Raw genomic sequence first — 22,395 nt, forward strand, 5'->3', positions numbered from 1 at the left:
CTGGATTACATGACCATCTGACCTGGGAACTACTCAGGAACCCCCAGGAGGAGCTGGAGAGTGTTTTTGGGGAGAGGGATGTCTGTGTTTCCTTCCTGGACCTGTTGGCTCTGTGACCCGACTGCAGATAGGTGGAAGATGATGAATGGGTGGACGGATGAATCCTCGTTAACATATGTCCTTTTCTTCTGTATTGTAGTGAGATCTAACATGTTTTATTGGTAATGCTTTCTTTCTGAATCTTGAAATTCTCTAACTTAAACTATGCACAAACAATCCTAACTTATATTGAGGGTTCGTGTGAGAATGTGTGGTAGATATTTAATACTGAACTTTAAGGATTTTTATTACTTTGTATCTGCTGACTGAGTACATCTTCTAAAACAGTAAATATGTATATGAGAATAGGTATAAAAAATGAGACATCTTAGCATTTGGACAAGAAATTATTGGGTCACTTGTATTGGTCAACAATCTACCATCTGCCCTGTCACAGGTTATTTTCTCCACTGTGTCCTGTGACGATATTTGAAAGTTATGCATCTCTGCCAGCCAAAGGATGATTATATTGAATAAATAAAAACATTTTCAAGTGGAGGATTGGATATAATGCATTCCACTGAGAACCTCAAAGATCACAAGCATTCGCTTTTTTTTATATTTATGCATTTGGCAGATACTTTTATCCAAAGCGACTTACAGGTAGGCAGAGGGTAAGGGGGTCTTGCCTAAGGAGGTAGTACTGCTCATGCAGGGAATTTGAACCCAGGTCTCCCACATGGAAGGTGGCAGTCATACCACTATACTACCCAGTCCCACTATCCAGTTTTTCTGACATCAAGCTGCTAACAAATAAATGAAAGAAATCTCACCTCCCGCAATGACTCAAAGGAGATCAACTTTGTCGTTATGAAATTAACAACAAATCTACATTCAGCCTTCCCAGTTTAGAGAGTGGCATGTTATGCAGAACATACAAAGGCATGGGAGATGATGTATCGAATATTTGATCTACAGGGATTTACTAGTTACTTAGCAACAGCTTGTGGCTTATGTTAATAGTCAAGCCTTCAGACATTATGATCTGAACTCTCCTCTGACCCACAAAATTCCATTCCTTGAACGTGTCTTCAGTTTTCAAAGAAACAAAACGCCCGCTGTGCCACTGAAAGTATGTTAAAGTGAAGAGTTTAAAAAATTATTGATAAAATATGATAAAATTTACAATTCCTTGAAGAAGAAACAAAATGATGGTGGGGTGGAATTATCTGCCCAAAGTGGGTAAGTTCAAGTCTATTGGGAGCTTGTCTGCCAATGAGTGCAAACTAATGCAGGAATCGACAAGTGAAGATGCATCAGAACCACAAAGCTCTCAATTTACCAATTACTTCCTCAGCTGCAGTCATGAGGTCTGGATGATGACAGAAATGACATGATACAGGTGGATACAGGTGGCCATTGTCGGGGGAAGGGAATAAGCAGTTCAGCCAAAACAAGGAGATTAAGTTCCCCTCTCATGTTGAAAGGAGCCCATGCTGCTCTGCTTACCTGCTCCACTGAGACACAAGTCTGGGAAACGACTCACTAAATAATTGTCACAAGATAACAAGAGGTGAGTCGTGCTGTAAATGAATGTCATTTCAGCATGATTTAAGAGCATTGTCATTTACTGTAAAATGCATCCATCTCTGTGATGTACGACAAAGTACTGAGTCGCAAGTTCCCCTCAGCACACAAACAAAAATAAATGCCTTCAATCTAAGTAGAGTTAATGCATCAAAAAGGTTTCAGAGGCTTTTGGCTTTGAAAGCTGCACTTCAATGTACTTGGTTTTCAAGCAAAAGAAATGTGATCAGTTAGTTGTCTTTGGTGTTACTTTCAAGAGACCCTGGGAGACTTAATGAAACCAGAATGGTAGTCCTTTGCAGGGCGTCTCTCTTGCTGCCTCTGTTGGTGTGAAAAAGAGCTTAAGCAGAGATAAGTCACAGGCAATGGGATTTTCAAGGAAACCTCATTTGCTCTCTGAGCTAATTCTCACAGCATGTGTGTCGCTGCTGAAAGTGCATCTGTGTGGGAGTGGGGTTGAAGTTTTACAGAGTTGGTTGTCCACTTTCTCTGCCCTGCTTTTATTCTTTCACTCTCAGCTAATGTTTGTCTTTTTTATGGAACCTCTGCTGGAAGGAGAAATATGAATACCAAGTGGTGGTAAATATGTATGCCCCAGATGCTTTACTCTGTATTGACATCAAAACCATGTCAACCACAGGTGAGATATTCAGTTGTCTCGAGATTGTATCTTAATGGGTGCTGATCCTTTATATGTTTTGTATCTTTTGTATAAGCTGCTGGAGACTTGAATTTCCCTGAAGGAGATAAAGGGATAAATAAAGTTGAGTCTAAGTCTGAGATTTCGCTACTTTTTCCACACTGGAGACTTGAGCATTAGGTATTACATTCATCAGAGTAATTTTGACACTTGGTTTGAGGTATTGCACTCTGCTGTTTCAGAATACCAGAGCAATGAGGTGGCAGCCATTCACAATAACTGCCACACTACTCTCTAATCAAAATATGCCAATTTAATATTAGTGAATCTACTTTGAAATAAATAAATTTCTTCAAATGTGCAAGAAAATTCACACAAATATTCTACAGTTACATAACTCCAACTTTAGCTTGTTCATTCCCCTCATACAGTTTCATTACTGAAACTAAATGATCTGTTGGACATTTACATCCAACTGAAGGCTTTTTCTCTCTTAATACAAAGGTGATTTACCATGAGGAAACAGTAGCAGCCTTGAAAAATGCATCAACAAAAATTCAGTTTCAGATCAGATGGATGCCTTGCAGCTCAAAACGCCTTAATTGATTAATTAATTTTCTTTAAATCTCAACACATACACTGCGAAGAAAGGTCTGATCCATCTTTTGGAGCCCACCGTGACAGCAGAGCCGAGGGGGTGGATAGAAGCAGATGCACTGAAGGATGATGGGTAGGCAGAGGGTGTCGGGTGGGCAGAGATGGATGAGTATATGGATAGGTGGAGAGAGCAGCAGACAGAGAGATTGTGGAGTGGGTAGCAGTCACGAAGATGGAGGTTTGAGGTGGTAAGGCATGACAGATGTAGAGATAAAAGTTAATCCATCTGGAAGGACCCCTCCTTTAGCCCCCCAAACATACACAGACACACATGCTTACGTTGTATTTTGTCATCTGGCGTTTACCTTTTTGCTCTGATATAGAATAAAAGTGTGATGTAACACCGTGAATGATGGGAAATGACTTTGATCACTTCCATATGTCCTTGTTTCATTTGAAAGCGGTGCCAGAGTCTTGTTGCCTGGTAGAACCTGAAGGTTTGGGAGGGTTGTGGCAGGTCCTGTCACTCCCTGAAGCATGAAGCTAGTTATTGTTTAGGGCTGCTTTTATCATTACATACACGAGCACTCACCTTATCTATGATTTGATAAGTAACTATTTTAGAAATCAGTTAGTTATTTTGAGTCGTTCATGAAAAGGAAATGCTAAACACCACATGTATGCTCAAACCTCTGTGGGTTAGCGCTGATACCTCACAGCAAGTAGGCTCCTTGTTTGAAGAAATCTTTCTGTGTTGAGTTTTTATGTTCTGCCTGCACCTTTGTGGGTTTTTCTCTGATTTCTTCCCACAGTTCAAAGATGTACCACATATCTGATATGTATGAGGAGTGCACTCTCTGCAGATATATAGATATATGACACACATCGTTTATACAGAGCACCTTTGCTGGGCGATACAGGCTCCCTGTGGTAGATTTTATTCATCTTTAACTACCTCCCAAAGCTGCTACAGTGGCATGGTTTTAGATTATTTCTTGTCTAAAGGTCACGCAAATTCCAAATGAACTTGGTATGTTGTGTACTGATTAATAAAGCAATACAATTTGTATTTGGAGAATAAGTGTTTAAAGGTTACTAATATGAAAAGAAGTGGAAATTAAGGCAATACTACCATGTGGCTCGACAGTATACTGTAGGGATGTGATTAGTCAAGATAGAAAACAGGATTTATTTCTTATGAAAGCGCTGGCTTGCATTATTTCTACAATATGTTAATATCAGTTTGCTCATAGAAAAACACCATCATTTTGCTAAATTTATTGCTGCGTCTAGCTAATGACAACATGCACAGAATTTATATCATAGTATCTGGCACACCAGACACTTTTGTGTTATTTCTGCTGAGACTGTCCTCCCCAAAATGTGCTCATGTGATGTTTGATCTTGGAGGCAGATACAGTCAATAATTATGTTGGAAGAACATGCGACCTCTAGTGGTTGCGAGAGCAATAGCATGTGGAGGGTAGAAATAATGTTCACGACTGTAAGGTCGCATTGTAAAATAAATGAGTTTTAGCACTAACCTTGATCATTTTCTTACCCTACCCAAGTCATATTATTACCTAAACTCAACCAGGAAGTGACAAAAAAAAGCTTCATTGAAGTGTTGTTTAGTTTCTGACAGAATCTATGTGGTGTAGCATCCCAGAAAGGCCCCGCCCCCTCCTCCTTATAAGGACTTTGTAGACCCCTGCTCTGATTATATTAGTTGTATTTCCTTTCGGTAGAATGTATTCCCTGTACAAAGTGTAGCGTTATTTTCTCTGTAGTGATACCTACTTGTGAAGTGACAGAGACCACTCTGTCTAAGCATAATCACAGCTTTAGTCTTACAGATTTAGAGGGGCTGTTAGATATCATTATGTCAAACATATACATTTTTATGGGTGTATTCTGAGAAGTCTCTGTATTCTGAATATCAAGCTACCTAAACCACTCATAATAATGTAATAATAATAATAAATGAAATATGTTTTTTTTTACTTTTTTACTTGTATATACTAATATATATGTATGATATATAGTATGATATATAGTATATATAAGAGGTTTGTCTTGCTTAGAATGAAATGAAGGTGCAGTTGCTGGTTGCTTCTCTAAAGTGTCGGGACAGAAGAGAAAGTTAAGCTCTTCAGTATTATGTAAGCAGACAAAAACTAGCAAACACACATGTATGTAGTCACAACTCTCCTTCTGCTTCTGTTTCAATGATAAAGAAGTTTAACTTGCTGTCTGGCAGGTAGAATGCTCTGTTCATGAACTCATGGTCAAGCAATGCACACAGTTACGCACTCGACACTTTCTTATTCTCACGTTTTCACAACTGTGCACACACCAAACATTAGAAATGTGTTCCAATAAGGATATTATATCATGACATATGTTTGCACATGTATTTACCATTGAAAATGTCATTATGCAAATTTAAAGGACGGAGATGCTACTGGTGTTGGCTAAAGGGATTTTGTGTACGTTTGAGGTCTCGTTTGCATTTCTACTTTTGCCTCAGACAGCATCTGTAATCTGTGCATGTGTTACATTAGCTGAGTGTGTGTGTGTGTGTGTGTGTTGCAGCAGTATGGATATGGCACACTTTCCTGCACTATGACTGTTATAAACAGTCAAAATGACCATATTCCTCCCTGCACAGGCACAAGCACCTGCATGTGATAATCATAGGATAATCTAGTTTCTGTGATGCAGTCCTCACCCATAGTCAATATAACCTACAAAAAACAGATTTCCTGTGGAAAAAAAAAACACTTAGAAAGTTGATATTGTATTTGCATTAAATTGTATTAAATTATTTAAAAGTGTGCATATATTTATCATGTCAATGGGAATCTGAAGTTGATATTCAGTCATTCTTTCTTCAAAGCCTCGAGCATCAAAGTAGCAGTTGATCTACTGTCACTTGAACTGTTAGTTTGGTTGTTATATATATTTTTAATATATTATATGTTATCCTGTGAACCCAACAGCTGAGAGTGCAAAAAACCAGCAGCGCTTGTGTTGAATAAGTTAGAAATAATGAGATGAAAGAGAATGTTGCAGAAGTTTACCATCAGAGCGTTTTGATACGCATAATGCTGACACTGATGTTTACAGCTGAATACTAAGAGTTGCTTAATAGTTGTCACCTGCACAATCATGCACATTTTTTTACCCCCATGAAGGACATCATGCAGTGGTGACTGATCAGGACAGATCTCCTGTTTCTGACTACAGGATGTCTTGGGTGTGAGTCTTTGTTGTGCATGCTGTGAACTCTGAACTAACAAAGGAATAAAAGTTGTAAATCAGTTGTTGTTCTTCAGATCTTTGGCTTAGTTAGAGCTTTTCTAACGACAAACCCAGTTTCTTCTTCACATCAACATTGTTCAAAGCCTTTATTGTCATGTGGAACCCATGCTGGGGAAAGCTGGGGGGGGGTTATGCCAGGTACCCAGACATCATTAAACAATGCATGCTTTCTGCAAAGTAAATTGGAGAGAATATAATGTCACCCAGGGGTAGCTGAATCATTAGGCTGCATGGGGTCGTTTCTTCACACAGGGAATTCACAAGGACCTGGCCCAATGTTCGTGGATCTATTTTAGTCAGAGCACGAGTCGGCCTCTTGATTGGACTTCTAGATATGGCAGCTGTTTGCTTTTTAATCATCTGTGATTATAAACTGAAGAGACCCTCAGTATAAATGGTTGAGCACATAAACAAATTACACTGGATTTAATAGAACTTCTTTTTTTCTGTTTGTTTCTGTATTTAGCTGCAACATCAAAGTTTTTTGCAGTTTTACATGAAAGTCTCAGACTGCTGTGAATTGTGAGATCAGAAGAACACTTTCCACTTTGTAGTCACTGTTGTTTTTCTTCCAGGGACATTTTCAGGGTGAAATGACATTTAAAAGCTCATCAATAATAAATATTTAAAGGAGGGGGCAGACAGTAATTCATCCATTCTGTTTTTTAGCAACAATGCATACAAAACGAGCAGATCTGTGCCTACTCAAACATGCATGTTGTTGTCTTCCCCTCAGAGCTCATGCTCTTGCATTTTAAAGAGGGTGCAGCTGCGCATATTAACTCCAGTCTATCACTTTTGGCAGATTTGCTGACAAAGATGCTCCATTCTGCATACTCATGGTTTAATTTTTTCCAAGGGACTTAGAACAGAGACATATAAGGTTCACATGAGCTGAGATGACATGAATCGGGTTAAAATGTAGTCACACTACATCAGTAGCAACCCAGCAGGCACATTTAAGAAAGATGTAAATCTGATGAAAATGGAGTGGAAGCGTTTGTGCTGCTCTTGGCAAATTTCATGATGGACTGTTTGATAACTGTTTGAATGTGCATTTGTGTGTGAAGTCTGGCACTATTGATATGGGAGCAATATCTTAACATTCCTCTTTATCTCTCTGTTCATCCACCTTTTCATGTTTTCTTAAACCTCTCTAGTTCCTTCATTTCTCTCTGTCTCCAGGCTCCCACCTCTCTTGGCCATTTTTTCCACTGTTGCCTTCATTTGCTCTTTAGCCCTGTCGTACACTCACCCTCCCATCCACCTTACTCTTTGCCCTCATTCTTTTCTTCCTTTCCTCATTTTGATCCCACATCTCCCTCCCTCCTCTCCCTCAATCCTGCTGGCTCAGCTGGTGTAGAATCTGCCTTTGTTTCAGCTCTGTCCTCTAGGCTTTGAAGGAGGAAAGCTGAAAAGTGAGTTAGAGGGAGGAATATAGGGAAGAAGTGAAGCATGGATGAGGATAGAATAGAGACAGAATACGATAAAGGTGGAAAAGTGGGTAAAAATGAATAGAGGGAAAAGAGCAGAGATGAGATAGAGAATGTAGAAAGGAAGAAAGAGAGATATCTTTAGATCGATGGTCAGGGTTGTTCAGGTCATTGATATCTAGTAGCAACAGCATGTGAGGGCGGATTTCCTGTGTGGGAAGATCAGTCTCAAGTTAGCACACGTGGTTCAAGCCGAGCAGTTTATTGATAATTAGGCTACTTTTGTACACAGTTAATACTGCAGAACCCTTCCCACCTCTCTGCATGGAGGTAAATCTCACTGAAAGAAATGATCCCAATAACTATACTCTAACATGCTGTCAAACCTTTGTCGAATAGTTTTTTTTCCTGAATAACAATTTCTTCTTCCTTTTCTTTTTTTATAGTTCTGTACTGAGGAATAATCACCAGAAGAGTTTTGACCTGCTCCCTCATCCGTGATGTTGTACGGCTACTGTAACATGTGAATCGTGAGGCAGTGTGTATTCTGCTCTTTCATCGTCAAAGGTAAGACTATTACCAGACAATTCCCAAGAAAGTAGCCTGAGATGATAGAAATATTACTATTTTCTTACCCAATCTAACGTGAAGATTGATCACACTCCCATACCTGACAGCAGGCCATAAGCTTAGGTTAGCATAAATGATGAAAACAAGTTGTAAGAAATTAGCCCAGCTGTGTCTGAGGGGAAAATTCTTCAACACATGTGTATTTCAGCTCTTCTGAAGGTCAGAAAATATGTACACCAAATTGAGAAAATTGTATGAAAAGCATTAATGGGGAAAAAGTTACTGTGCTGAGAAAAATACCAGTAAGTAACTGCTAATACCACAAAGGTGCTGCTACAGAGTTGTTACTGTTAGATTGAGCCAAACTAACCATTTCCCCCTTAAGCTAGGCTATTCACTCCCCATCTCAAATCAATATATGGCACATAGCTTTGAGAGTCTTATTAATAACATAAACTCACTCTTTGCAAAAAAAGTAAAGTTTCCCCAAATGAAGCATTGATTCTACAGCAGAGGCTTGTAAGAAAATAGGCTGGATGGCAGGCTTTTGTTCGAAGGAAACGAAGGTGACTGGATCTGGATCAAAGGGTCTGGCACTGCATTGCTCACCTGTATGCCAGCTTAGCTGGTACATTTAACTTTGTTGGGACTTATATTGGAAAGTTACAAAGTGTTATTTAGTATTTAGTTTAGCTTGGAGATTACTTTGGCACTGCAGCGGGAAAAGGAAGGTAAATGTATTTCATTGTGGAAATGGGCTTAGTTGTGCTGTGGGGATAAGTAGCACTTAGTCACAAGAGGTATAATTCCTCTTCCCTTTCCAAATAAATCTTCATGTTTCTTTCCCACCAGCCTTTTCCTTATTTTGTCATTATCTATTATCTTCTGGCCAATGGTTTCATGCTATGATATAGTAGTGTCTTATCTTCATGTAGGTGTTTAGTGTCAGAGATCCACCTCTAACCTGCCCACCTCTTGAGTCTCAGCCGCTGATTCCCACCTTAGCGCCCTCTTTCTCTTTAGCTCTGCTTTCCCTTGCTCACATTCCCATTGTAACTCTTCATATGGTTGTTAGATCTTCTCTTCTAACCTCAATACATCCCCAAGTGATGTAGCTGACTGATGAACTCAGCTGGAACGAGGCAAAGGGAAAAGAAAAGAGGTGAAAGCTGTTAAATGAAAGAGAGGTAGAAATTACAGTAGAAGTTAGAAGTCAAAAAGCCTTGATCCAGGTTGGGAGAAAAATACTCAGCAACTGTCGCATCAGGCAGAAAAAATGACTTCACAATATTCAGATCTTTGTTCCTCACAGGAACAAATGTCCTGGCTGTAAATTTGTGCAGCGATAACAAGGCTGAAATAAACTAGAATGATCCTGTTTCTATTTTCTAATTAAACACAAAGGAGTTTTCAATTAGTGGACGGACCGTACCGCATATTTTGTGCTTTAAAAATACGTAAGGCTCACACCACTGTGTGAGTTTGTGTGTTCTGCTTCACCTGATTCATTATTCATCCCAGCACCTGTCAATCATCCAGAGCTGCGGATGTGCAGACACACTGAGAGTGAGAGACATGTCAGGATGTTTAGCTTTTTTTCTTCCTTATACCTTCAGGGAAAAAGGGAGTGTTAGAGATGCAAAGTGAGACAGAAAGAAGCGAGTGATCAGACAGCAACCTGCGTTTGTTTTATCATTTTAATGAACAGTGCTTCACATGTTAGTGCGTCAGAGTTCACTCACAGGCCTGCGTATCGATTGGGGAATTCAACCGGAAACCGCGTAGGTCATGAGAGATAGCTGAACTAAACCATAACAACCTTCTGGGTTTATGTGTGTGTGTCATGTGTGTGTTTGTGCTGAAGCCCTGAACTGCTGAGCAAACTCAAGATCAAAGTCAAAGTCAAGTGTCCCTGTCCACCACTCACTTTGATGAATGGAGGCCTGCATGGATGAGTGGATGGAGGGGTGGGGATAAATGAATGTATGAGTACGAGACACTCAGAACACGCTGAGAGATGGAGAGGATGGAAGGATGGTCGAGTCAGATGGTAAAAGTCCTATTTTCTGTCCTTTTTGTTTTTTTCTTCATATTCTTTTTCTATTGCTTATACTTCTCTGTTTTTCTCTCTTTCACTTTCATTGTAATTCAGGTGCCTAATCTTGTTATTTTGTTCTTCCAGCTTAGAATTTTTCACCCAATCAACATTTTGACTGTTTGTCGAGCTCCCTAAATTTTCTTTTATATCCCATCTATCTCTCGTCTTCCTACATCAACCTCTAACCCTTTATTTTACCTCGATGGTCCGCAGCCTGGCTGATGGATGACGGAAATGTGAAGGAAGCAGATATATGATGGTTTTCATTCTGTCTATCTTTTGTGTTCAGCGTATGAACATTTTAAATTATAAAAAGAAATGAAAAATGTTGCTACAAAAACACTGAAGCAGCTAACCCATTTTTAGAGAAATGGGGTTGATATAAAGCGTGTTGGATATATTCCATCTATGCATCATATTTGTGTCTCAGACCTTGGTTTTCCTTTCAAAACCAATGTATTCAGTCAGACAGCTTGCAGATGCTATCCTACTATTCCTCAAGATAAGAGTGTCTCTACCAACATGTCTGGTGCTTTATCATAGCTTCAGTGTCTGATATGCACACTTTTTTATGACTCCTCTCAGATGTCCCATTTCTCTTCTTCCTGCTGGGTAGATCCGACCTCTTTTAACAGTTGCTCAGCCTTTGGTCAATTCCCCTCTCTCGCTTTCTACCTCATTTCTTCTTGAGCACCTTGGTTCAACATTACAAGGATTTATTTTCTCTTTCTTCCTCCTTCTCCTCTATCACTTATTCAGTCTCCGCTGCTTACCTTCCACTTGTTCATCATTGGAAATCTCTCCATCTCTGCCCTTTTTTTATATCTTTCTCTGTCGCTCCAGTGGCAAAAAGCTACGGAACTGTGCTTACTACAGAATTTCTCATGTCTTTAATGGAAATATCTTCTTTTGTTGAGATTAAATGATGATAAATACAGTCTTTTTTTAAAGGTTCATGCCATGGCTCTAACTTAATTTGCATCTAAATTTGCATTGTCCCAAAATGTTTTGCATCTTATTTGCCTTGTCAATTATATCTGGGTTTATACTAAACAGCTTTAAGTGCTCCATATTGTTTGAAAAGGCTTTCCACAGGCATTTTTGTACTGTTAGCATGTATACTGCGGGCCTAAATATAGTAGATATTATTGACGTTTTATTTTAATCTATTTCTCTAGGCAACCTCTACAATATATCATCACACAGTACCTTTAGAAATAAGAGAACATCCCCAAAAGCCATAAGTGAAATCATTTTAAAGTAAAAACTGTGACTGATCAGGGCTCAGGAGCTGTGGGCACAACAGCCCACCAAGTTAGGATTTCTCTGCGTTTGTAAGGGTGGAGTGATTTTAATTTGCGTAGCCTTTCAGGCAAAAAAAATATGTTTTGCTTCTCTCTCCAGGTACTCACTCTCCAGGCTTAATTCGATTATCTAAGAACATGAATATTGGGTTAAATGTTGATTCTAAATTAACTCTAGGAGTGAGTGTGCATGGTCATTTGTCTTTGTGCTGGCCCTGTGATGGACTGGAACTGGTAGCTGGGATAGGCTCCAGCACCCTTGTAACCATGAACTGGAAAAAGCAGGTATAGAAAGTGGATGGATGGATGGATGGATGGATGGATGGATGGATGGATGGATGGAAACTTTGATTTTTCTTTTGTCTCAACATCTTGACTCGTAATGCTTTCTGTCCTGACCACGAGTCTTTCTTGTAATTTCCTTTGTGCACATGTTTATTTTTTGTCATCGTTGTTGACACAGTGTTTCCTGTAAAGATGCTAATTATTGGGTAATCAGCTGTGGTTTAATAAGTGCTCATTACCTCATGAGAGAAGGTCAGTTTATTTTGCGGTGGGTGGCTGCAGCCCAAGCTGAACAACCGATCTTGTGCAGAATCACGTCTTGTTACAATCCACCTGAAGCTGAAGGAAGGAGAAGGGAGAGACTCATATACATCCTAAAATAGAGCAGTTTGGTTGAAAAAGGTATGTTGCAGACGTGGAATCAGTAGAACCAAGTTTACAACAAGACATTGTTTTCAGGGGGACGCTACAAGTTTTAATCACTTGTTCCACTGCAGCTCCCCAATGTCTAACTTGCCTCCACAACGCTTATCACGATTAGGCTCAGTGTTAGAAATTGGTATTTTTAATTTGACATTTCATTAATGTTTCAACATATTCTTTAACTAGGCCTCATGAGATGTGATATCACACTGACACATCGCACAACATACTTCTGAAATAGTTTCTCCTAACACAAACAGTCACACCGTGCTTGAGTCTTGTTATATTTTGTGTGTTTTACCTTGTGTCTGTTTTTAGTTAGTTAATATATGTGCATCTACATTACTCTGTGGTATTGGCTGTTTTCTCATTGCAGTAATTCAAATTCCCTAAGACTTGATTGATTAAAGCACTTTTATTGAAAAAATCCCGACTTATATTTAAGGGTTTGGAGGGAAGGTAAATGTCAGTGGTTTTCCATGCTCAGAAGACTGCTCTTATTTTTCTCTCTATGTTTTTGTCTTCATACATTTGTCCCATGATGCTTTTGTTAACTGCTGATGTGTGTGGAACATTTGGAGAGGAACTGCTCTGCAGTTGCCCATACATGGATACAGATGGATACAGATGACTATTCTCTTTGGAGAAATATTTAATCAACTCCCTCAACAGGAAATGCACTTCCTACACCCTCTTAATTAGTTGTGTTTGTGTGCATGTGTGTATTAAAAACCTTATAGTTTATACACAGAGGCTCCAGACTTATTTATAACTTGCAAACAGATGAGTCATGAGGTCTTATGGATGTCAATCAACGTAAATCCCAAAATAGGGTTAGATTAACATGGTTTAATTAACACTTGAATATAAATTTAGGACATGGATGCAAAGCTGGCAAAGTCTTCATCCTGTGACTGCTCCTACCAGCACCTCAGTTATTTTATGCATACTAATTGGCCTTATAATTCCTACAGCATTCATTCAGATTATGTTGAAGAATTAGTGATGGAAGGGATGCTTAAACTACCATAGTAAACTTTCCATTCATAGCAATGGGAGTTGATATCACAGTATTTTGTTTGTAGGTGAAGCAGCACCTCGACAACCATGCCCTGCATAAGTATTACAGTTGGTGTCTGGTTAAAGCCAAATGTAACCATTCTGCTGTTCAGTCTAAAGCAGGAAAAAGATCAGCCAGTTTAACTTCTGGTAACATTACTGATTCCACTGACTTTCTGTGCTAATTGTTCTCAGGAGACTAAATGCAACAAACTGAGTGTCCAGTGCCAGCATAGGGCTAAGCATCACTGCATGTAGGGAACACTTCACATGCCAAGAATGCTACTGCATTAGGCACATTTGCAGTAGAGCCAGTGAAACTGCCTGCACTGATGATATATTAAGGCCTGAGGGACTGAAACAAAAACAAGATGTAATCAGACGACTGAAAAGTGAGAGTGTACGTCTCAGAGTGGCATAACCAGTGTCTGTGTGAGCTTCAGTTGCTCATTTAAGGGATCCACCACGAAGCCCTGGATATGCATACAAAAGCTCCAAAGGCACAAGGTCGTGAACCCGTGTGGTCTAAGTCAAGACCAGTGATCTAAGTAATTCATAACCTTGCCACCATTCTATTCTAGAGAGAGACAGGACCACTGCCGTGCAACTGGTGAAGGTTTGGGGTGCCAAAACAGAGAAATGCTCTCAGCTCTTCTGTATAAATCATCAGTGCCTTTTTCAGACCTAAATCAAACAGTATCCATTCTGCCAATTTATCATCACAAATCTCCCCCATAAATGGAGAACAATCCAAAGTTCCAAATAATGTAAAGAAGATTATTTTCCATTTGAAAAGATTTAATTGAAAAAATGTTTTAAAACTTATTGATTTCTGGGAAAACAAAAAAAAAAAACACTAAATTATTCAAAAGTTCAAACTTTAAACTACTTCCGTAAGTCTTGCCAGTATATTTTTATTTTTGCTTAATTGTGCTCTTCCAACAGTCAGTAAACAATGTCATTAAAACCTGTTATATACCTGGGAGAGTGATGCTCTCACACTGTGAGCCCTGTGCACTCACATTGTCTGGCTTTCCTGTGCAAAGCATGGGCTGTACTTTCAGCACCACGGAGAGCTCTTACCTGGCAGAGTCCTTTTAGCCTCAGAAATGGCAGCTGTGTGGCTGCTAAAGCAGCAGGATCACAAGTTCAGACTTCAAACTCACAATGGTGTTATAACTTTCAACGATTTTACTGAGAAGTACAGGTAGATGGTAGAAGGACTACAGTTTTATGGCACTTTGCTAGTCTTATCGACCACTGAAAGCACTTTACACTGCAAGCCACATTTAACCTTTGACACAGTCATACAAAGCTGTGCGCAAAGTGTTTTTTTTCTCTTTTTTCAAGCAGGTAAATCCAATTACCAATGTTCAGCAAAACAGTGGATCAACAACATTGTTAAAGCCGAGTTTATGCTTCTGCGTCACATCGAAGGCGTAGGACATTCGAAGTTCTGCGTGGAGGGAACGCGTTGCTCTCACTGCCATGCCGCTATGGGGGTGTGGCTGGGTGTTTGTGTGGTTTTAGGGGTTATAGCCAAATCCTTGCTTTTTCTTCCGGTCACAATTAACAACAGTAAATGATGGCAACCGAGGTGGAGCAGCTGTATTTGCAGTTCATCAGCTCATCAGTATTGAAGAAGAAATGCTTATATTGCAAATGTTTGAATGCAGGCAACAGAGAAGATGTTTGCGGAGGTGGTCTGTATGACCACTAAACCGGTTGAGGCTGAGCGGGTGAATCTTCAACACTGGTTCACCCACTGAGGGACCTGGATGAACAAATGCACTTTCGATACTTTCGAATGTCAACGGGCCGACTTGACGAGCTTCTTCGCCTTACGTAGCCATTAAGACTGGAAAAAGCAACTGCCGGAAATAACGTTCTGAGTGGACCAATCACAGTCCTTACGGTCCGCGTCAATGTGACTTGTAGTTAGGATTTTTTGGAGGTGCACGTCAGGCTATGGTGTAGGGGTCCGCGTTGACTGAGGAGCTACGGCGTGACGCAGAAGCATAAACTAGGCTTTGGGAGTTTTAAGTTCCAGTTCTTCAGTGAGATTATCATCATGATATTGTCATGTAAAAATGTAGATTCACACAATAATGTTATTTATGGTGGTTGAGGAGCGCTCTTTATTAAGTTTTCCAGACTAACTAATATTTAGAGATTCTAATTTATTGTGAACATTGTTTAAACAAAAATTGCTCCATCAGAACAAATCATTATTTACATGTTATTATCATCATCATCATCATCATCATCATCATCTTACGCCATAGCCCTTCATCATTCATGGCTGTGAAGTGACGAGAAGCTTTTAATGACAAAATTTAGATTAGTCACACTTCTAGTTATAGTTAATTGTGTATTAATGTTTAAATCATGCATGTATTCTTCACGCAAAACTTTTAAATACACACACAGGAACGAGCTGTGTTTAGCCGACTTTTGTTGCATATTTGTACATAAAATGTGTCCCTTCTTGCAAACAAGGCCACACACACTCACCCATACAGAGGTGATCTGTATTTAACCTGGATAATCCAGTGATTATCCAGTGGCTACTGATAAGTCTCAAGTTAAACGCACAATTGCACATTCATTCACACACAAATTTGCACCCACTGAGAAAAAGGGCTGTTTTGTAATTAGCTCCCCACATGTATTTAAGTGATGTTACAAACTGCCGTCCAGTTAACTGTCCATCCCAAATACTGATTTTGTCCTAATTGTGGAAAACCTTCATTGCTGCCACCTGACACAAATACAGTTGCAGAGAGATGCAGCCTCGGAGGTAAACAATGACAGGAGGGAGTGTGAATGATGAAATGCACACGACATACACAGATATAACCCAAAAGGATTCATTCTATAAGAAAATGGTGACATTTTTCACCAATTTATTTGTAAAGTCTCCACTGAAAACACTCCCTATTCACTGTCTTAGTTTAAAAATATTAGTGAAAACTTAGTGAAACTACACATTTTAATCTATCTTCTATTTTAATAAGAAAAAGCACCACCCATGTTGATAAAAACAGCTCATATGACCTGAGATAAGGAAGAAACCACACATCTGAACATGTGAACATCTGTTTTTCTTTTTCCCTCCACTGGATAGATTTTTGCCCATGTCTGCTAATTTCTATTATTTCGGGGATGAAAATGCACCGAGTCTATTGTCCACAGCAATTATTACAGGAGTGTAGGAGGAGATGAGGTGATGTAGTTATAGAGTCTTCAAGTACTTGAAAGAGTCATGATTAGTTGAATTTATCTGTATGAGTAAGCCAGCTGGCTCAGTGAGGGCTTTGTGTGATCAGCATGTTTTTTTCACATCACTTAGACCAGAGGACAGCCGGCACTTTTTTTAAAATACAGTTTTCATAACATGAAGCAGAGTCTGTTTTTATATTGCTGATTTAATCTTTTTTGGAATATTTCATGAAGTGCTCCAAAGAAAGCACGACCCACCACATACTGTGGAACTATATTTTTTCAATCTTTTTCACATTCGTACAGCTGAGCACACGCCATCATCGGGGATTCGCTGACAGCAGCTTCCTTCAGCTGCTTCGGTGGAACAGACAGGGCAGCAGCTCAACGATCTTTGCTCAAGGGCACCTTGAGCATCGCTCTCTTCCTTTAAAAGATATTGCATGCGTAGTGTCGACTCTGTGGACAAACAGTCGTGGAAAACAACACTTGACTTGACCACAACCACTCCCACTCGCCTCTATTCACTTTGAAGCACTCTATTACTATTTTTATTGCTATGACACGATGAGACACAAAGGCAGCAAGGTAAACACTGTGCAAAAGGTTTATGCAAGTTTAATGTTCCCCCATAATGCTTTGCTCTCCCACTAGCTATGTCTTGTGCCTTGAATCTCTCTTACTGTTTTTTTTCTTGTGCACTCACCAAACATTCTTAAAAGTGTTTTTCTTTAAAACAAGCTTTTTTCAGCAGTGAATACGTTAAATTTGGCATTTGTGTATGTGATTATATTGTGCTGGCAGTAAATAATGAAAGAGTGTGCTCATGTTTGGATGAATTTGAATTATTCAACCAAGCCTCCACCCACCCACCCTCGTCCCATACGCACACAAACACACTGTCCTCTGTGACAGACTGCTTGCACGCCACTATGCCATTTTTTTCTTTGTGTCCCTCCTCTGTCTGTGTATCTCATTCCTTATTGAGTACCTTGGTGGAAAATTTGAATGTTGCGACAGCTTTTTTCCCCAGGAAGTAAACATCAGTAGACTGGCTTGAAACCAGCAGTTCCCACAGTCTTTTATTCTGTGTTTTAAGCACATCGTCCAGCTAGACTCAAATGTCAGAAATGATAGAAAAGCCTTTATTTAGTCATTCTGGTAACACAAAGGTGCAGGAATCCTTAAGATCAAGCCAGTTTCTGAACATGTAGTTGGCAGGATGTCCAAAGTAGTTATTTTTTCTTTCTCTACCCCGTTTTTCTTTTTCTTTCCAATATAAGCTGTTAAGAAGTTGTTGATATTGGGTTACAGTGGAGGTCATTAAGAGCTGGTCTCATGGAGGTGTCTTTGATTGATTCAAACAGCATTCTTTGTATACAAAGAATGCTATGAATGGTATCAAAGTGTTATGAAGGACATAAATAATACTTTTTTAAAAGCTTAAGGTGTATCCAATGATTCAGCTTTCTTCTATTTATTCACTTATAAGAAGTTAAATTTGACTGATTTAGATGCTGCTCTGCAGAGGGAAAGTGTGAAGGTAATCCAAAGTAAGCCAGTCGCAAGCTGATTGTATTCGTTGCTGTTAGCTGATCATAAGCATGTAGCAAAGTACAGTCCATTGATATTTCCAGTTGAAAATCAATTGAAAATGCTCTCCATCCTATACTTTCTATTCCTAAAAATCTAGTGACTAATTAGTAGTAAAGTACTGCGATATTTCCAACAAAGGCAGAAAGGCAGGATGTCTAACTGTAATGGTTCATAACAGTTCTATAAATACAATTCACAGTTGAAGACCAGCTGCATCTTTTTAAGAAATTCTGTGGAGCTTTTTAAAGAAATTACATGCTGGACCAACACAATACTGATATGTCCAAATTTATTTATAAGGGAGCAATGTTACGTTCAATAACTTGCCCAAGGACAGTTCCAGCCTTCCAACTGAAGAATGAAGAAGCTCTATCCGTCTCTGTCTCAGCTACATACTGAATGAGTCCTGTTGTCAAAAATAACTGCTATGAATGAGTAAGGGCCGGCTCTTGGAGCTGCGCTGGGGATAAAGATGAAGTCCTTGGGTCAGCAGTCTGAGGACTGTAAATGTCAGAGCATATTATTGAGAAAACAGATATAGAAGAGGGTACAAAAAGAGAGACCAAAGCAAAATACCTTCAGCCGGACATAACTGAAAGAGAAGAAAATAAGAAGACTACAGATGGAGCTGCCAGGAGTGGGATCTGAGTGGTATTCTGGGCTGATGTAAATGTACATAAATGCTGTAATTAAAAGTAATTAAGTAGTTATAATGAATAGATAATGAGATTACTTTTTCCTAATTGAATAATAATTAATTGAAAAATAGATCATGGGGATCATGACTGCTTCAAATGCAAATGAGAAGCAAGCACCTATATCTGCAAGACAGATACTCAGTGTGAACAGCAATGAGGCACGGAAGAGAGAGCCAAGACTTGACTTTGTTGTTTATGACCCAGGTTGCCAGTTTTATTTGTGTCTTCCGTCTTGAAGCTTTGTTTCTGGTTAGTGACAAATTTGGTGTTTATTTCAGCCGTTAGTAACATAATCTGCTCTGCCACCCGCTAACAACACCACACAGAGGAATTTATTTGCTTTAAAAGGGAAATAAGATGCTATTCCTTTTCTCTTAAGTGGCATTTTAAAAAAAGCACTTTAAATAGCCCTCTCATCTCACTGATGCTCATTTATCTAACTTTAACATAATTTGGATTGTTTCTTAAAACACTTTGCGTCCATGGTTACATTGATAAATGCCTTCTGATTGGACGCCTCTACATTACTGAAGACTTTCACAGTTTGGACGTGTCTTACACCTGTTTCTAACTACATTAGCAATTTGCAGGACTGAAATAGCCTGATAATTATTGTAGGGGGATTTTACACTCAAACTTGTGATGCACCCCATGTTGGAGGACTCTTGATGGTCAGCAGACACTCAGACGGTGTCAGATTGTGTACTTTGTTAGGACCTCTTGGCCTTGCAAATCAGCATAGGGTGGGAGCCTTTGGTGTCAATGTAGTGATCATATATTTCAAACTAAACCTAATCTTTCCCAAACTTAAGCAGGTAATTATCTTTTTTTAACCAACCCAAATTGTTCTTGTGATTATATGTATGGTGTTTTTTACTATATAGGCGGATAATGTACATTATGATCAGGGAAGAACCCTAACCCTAACCCTAAGAACAATGGAGCATAGGGTTTACATGCTAATTATTCCATGTTTTATGTCATGTATATCCATAATTTACTTTCCTAACAAACAGACTGCACATCCATATTCAAATGATTTTATTCATATAAAGACATTTTGTCTCCATTTTGTTACCTATTAATGGGAATGTGTCCCACTGTCAAAAGTGCCGACTGGCAAACCGGATGTGGGAAGCTCCAACACAATTAAAGTGTTGGTGGCTGGATGGTGGATTAGAATGAATAAAAGGCACTGTTGGTATTTCCATGTCAGAACTATTGGAATAGTTATCATTGTTTAGTTGTCTGGCCAAAGAAATATTACTTGCACAGTTTGATTAATGATTGATGTTCATGGTTTGTTCTTGTAGGAGGGGCTTCTGATATATATGGTCTGGAAAAGTGGCTTGAACGAGATCAGAGTTGTATATCTGGGATGGAGTTGCAAGCTAATTGCTCGATAGCCCTTTTTTTTTTTTAAAAAAGACCCATAACTAATCTGAAGGTGTTGGTTTGGTCCACAGAACCACTGTAAATAAACCTTGTACCAGGTGAAAGATTTCTCTGGACTCCATGCGTTGCTCCACCACCAGTGGATAGTGGTCCAGTTCTTCTTTGGTCCAGTTCTTCTTTGGAATAGAAATAAAAATTTTTTGGAAAAACAGTCAAGCATTTCACATCCACAGAAAAACGAACAACAGCAGCCGTCAGGGATTGTTAGGGGCTGTAGCTGTTTGATTGCCTCTGCACCAACACAGAGAAAAGTCAATAGTGTAATATGTGAGTTCCAAGCAGTGGGACAGTGAGGCATTCTGGGAGAAGAAGGTGCTCCTGCAGCAGGAAATATCCATTCAGTTAGATTTGCTCTAAAGATAATTTCTGTAGTTTATTTTTTATTGTCTGCTTCTGGATAATCATTCTAACAGAATTTTCAGCCTTCATCACACACAATTCCTGCTATCTGTGCTGTCAAACGCTCCAGTGAGGAAACTAGTAACTAAGATGAAACTGCCGCAGAGATGAGGAAGAAAGTCAAGCTTCCACATCCCCCTGAGTTCTCACCATGGGTTATTTTCAGAAGGCACACATTGTCTAATGACAATGTGTCATTAGAATCTAATGCGATAATATATTTGCCATGCCCTCACACAACGCTTTGCCCCATAGGTGAACACATTTACTGATCTGCCAACAAACAAACAAGCTCTTTATGTGTGTGTAATCTGTGTGTTCTCTTATATAAGCATGCAGCCTCCTCTTGCCTCAAGGACGATGATGGAGACCGTTTGTCATCCTCCCACCTTTTACTGTCTCTAACTCACCCTTTCTCTTTCTTCATCCATTCAAATCAAATGCACTTCACTGGCATGCTGGACATTTCCAGGGAAACTTTACATTGCCAACATACACGAAGGACTCATTAATTATGAACAGTAAAACCAGATCAACTGTGTTAGAGAAAAGAAGGAAGCTGAGAGTAACTGGACCAATTAATGTGTGTGAATACTCTGTTAAGAGTGCAGCTTACTCCTGAAGTAATAATCCATTTGTCACTCTACTATCAGATAATACAACTGTATAAGTCTAAAATAATGTTTATTACCCATATGGCAATGCTTTTAGCTGCTAGGCTAATGGAAAAGTAAGTATTTCCACCTCGCAGTTATTGCAGGATGTTTGTCTATCTTTCACAGGACCTTATGTGGTGTTGCAACTTAAAAGCAATTAGGTCTTATTTTTCCTAAATTGACCAATCATAGAGGAAGTAATAAACCAGGCTTTATTGTGGATAACTGCAGAGTCACTTCAGCATCAGACAGTTGTTTATTTTGCGACTTCAGAACATCTGTCTTCGGTGCATTCAGAAATAGTCCAGCCTGCAACAGTGTGTGACTAAACAGACTCTGGGCCCACTCTGTCTAAGTGTCTGACTCTGTGTTCATATGGTTTGAAAAAAAAACAACCTGGAGGTTTGAGTTGTTTTAAAAATGGTCACTATTCTCGTGGGGCCCCTTTTGAGTAGCTTCTGGCTTTAGCTTTCCATCAGGAAACAGTGTGTGTCCAAACTGAGAGCGCTCTGTCTACAGCTGTCCACATTAGTCCTTTACATAACGTCACTTCCAAAATAAAGGGGGGGGGGTGGACCATTTTTAACAGTAAAAACAGAGAAAAATTGAGCAGTGTAACCAGTACACACTGCTTCACGTGAGAAATTGCCACAGGTCTAAATTGGTTAAGGTTTTAGCAAATCATTCTCTCTTCAGAATCTATTACAGCTCAAAACTGCTACTCTTTCTGATTGGGGTGATGTTTTTTTTAAATGCAGTTCAAATCTTCCATCCATCCATTTTTGCTTCATCCAACTCAGGGTCACAAGGGGACTGGAGCCTATCACAGCTGTTATCAGGTGAGAGGCGGGGTACAGACAGGTCGCCAGTCCATTACAAGGCCACACAGAGACGAATGAGACACACAACCATTTAGTCTTTGTCAGGATCTTTGAGTGTTTTTCTGGTTTAGTTTTGTATTCTAGTTTCTAGTTTGTTCAGTTTCCATGAGGTTCATTGTCATTTCCTGT

At 39.4% G+C, this 22,395-nt stretch overlaps 1 protein-coding gene across 1 annotated transcript in view; it reads left to right on the forward strand.

Moving 5' to 3' along the window:
- Nucleotides 1-22,395, forward strand: part of lrfn5a (leucine rich repeat and fibronectin type III domain containing 5a) — a 95,218-nt gene that overhangs the window by 41,128 nt on the left and 31,695 nt on the right. The window contains exon 2 of the mRNA XM_072365941.1: nt 8,067-8,187. The gene's annotated coding sequence lies outside the window, so the exon portion shown is untranslated. The remainder of the gene's footprint in view (nt 1-8,066; nt 8,188-22,395) is intronic.

Source organism: Leuresthes tenuis, unplaced genomic scaffold (genome assembly GCF_036924035.1).
Source record: "Leuresthes tenuis unplaced genomic scaffold, fLeuTen1.0.hap1 SCAF_15, whole genome shotgun sequence".
Classification (NCBI taxonomy): domain Eukaryota; kingdom Metazoa; phylum Chordata; class Actinopteri; order Atheriniformes; family Atherinopsidae; genus Leuresthes; species Leuresthes tenuis.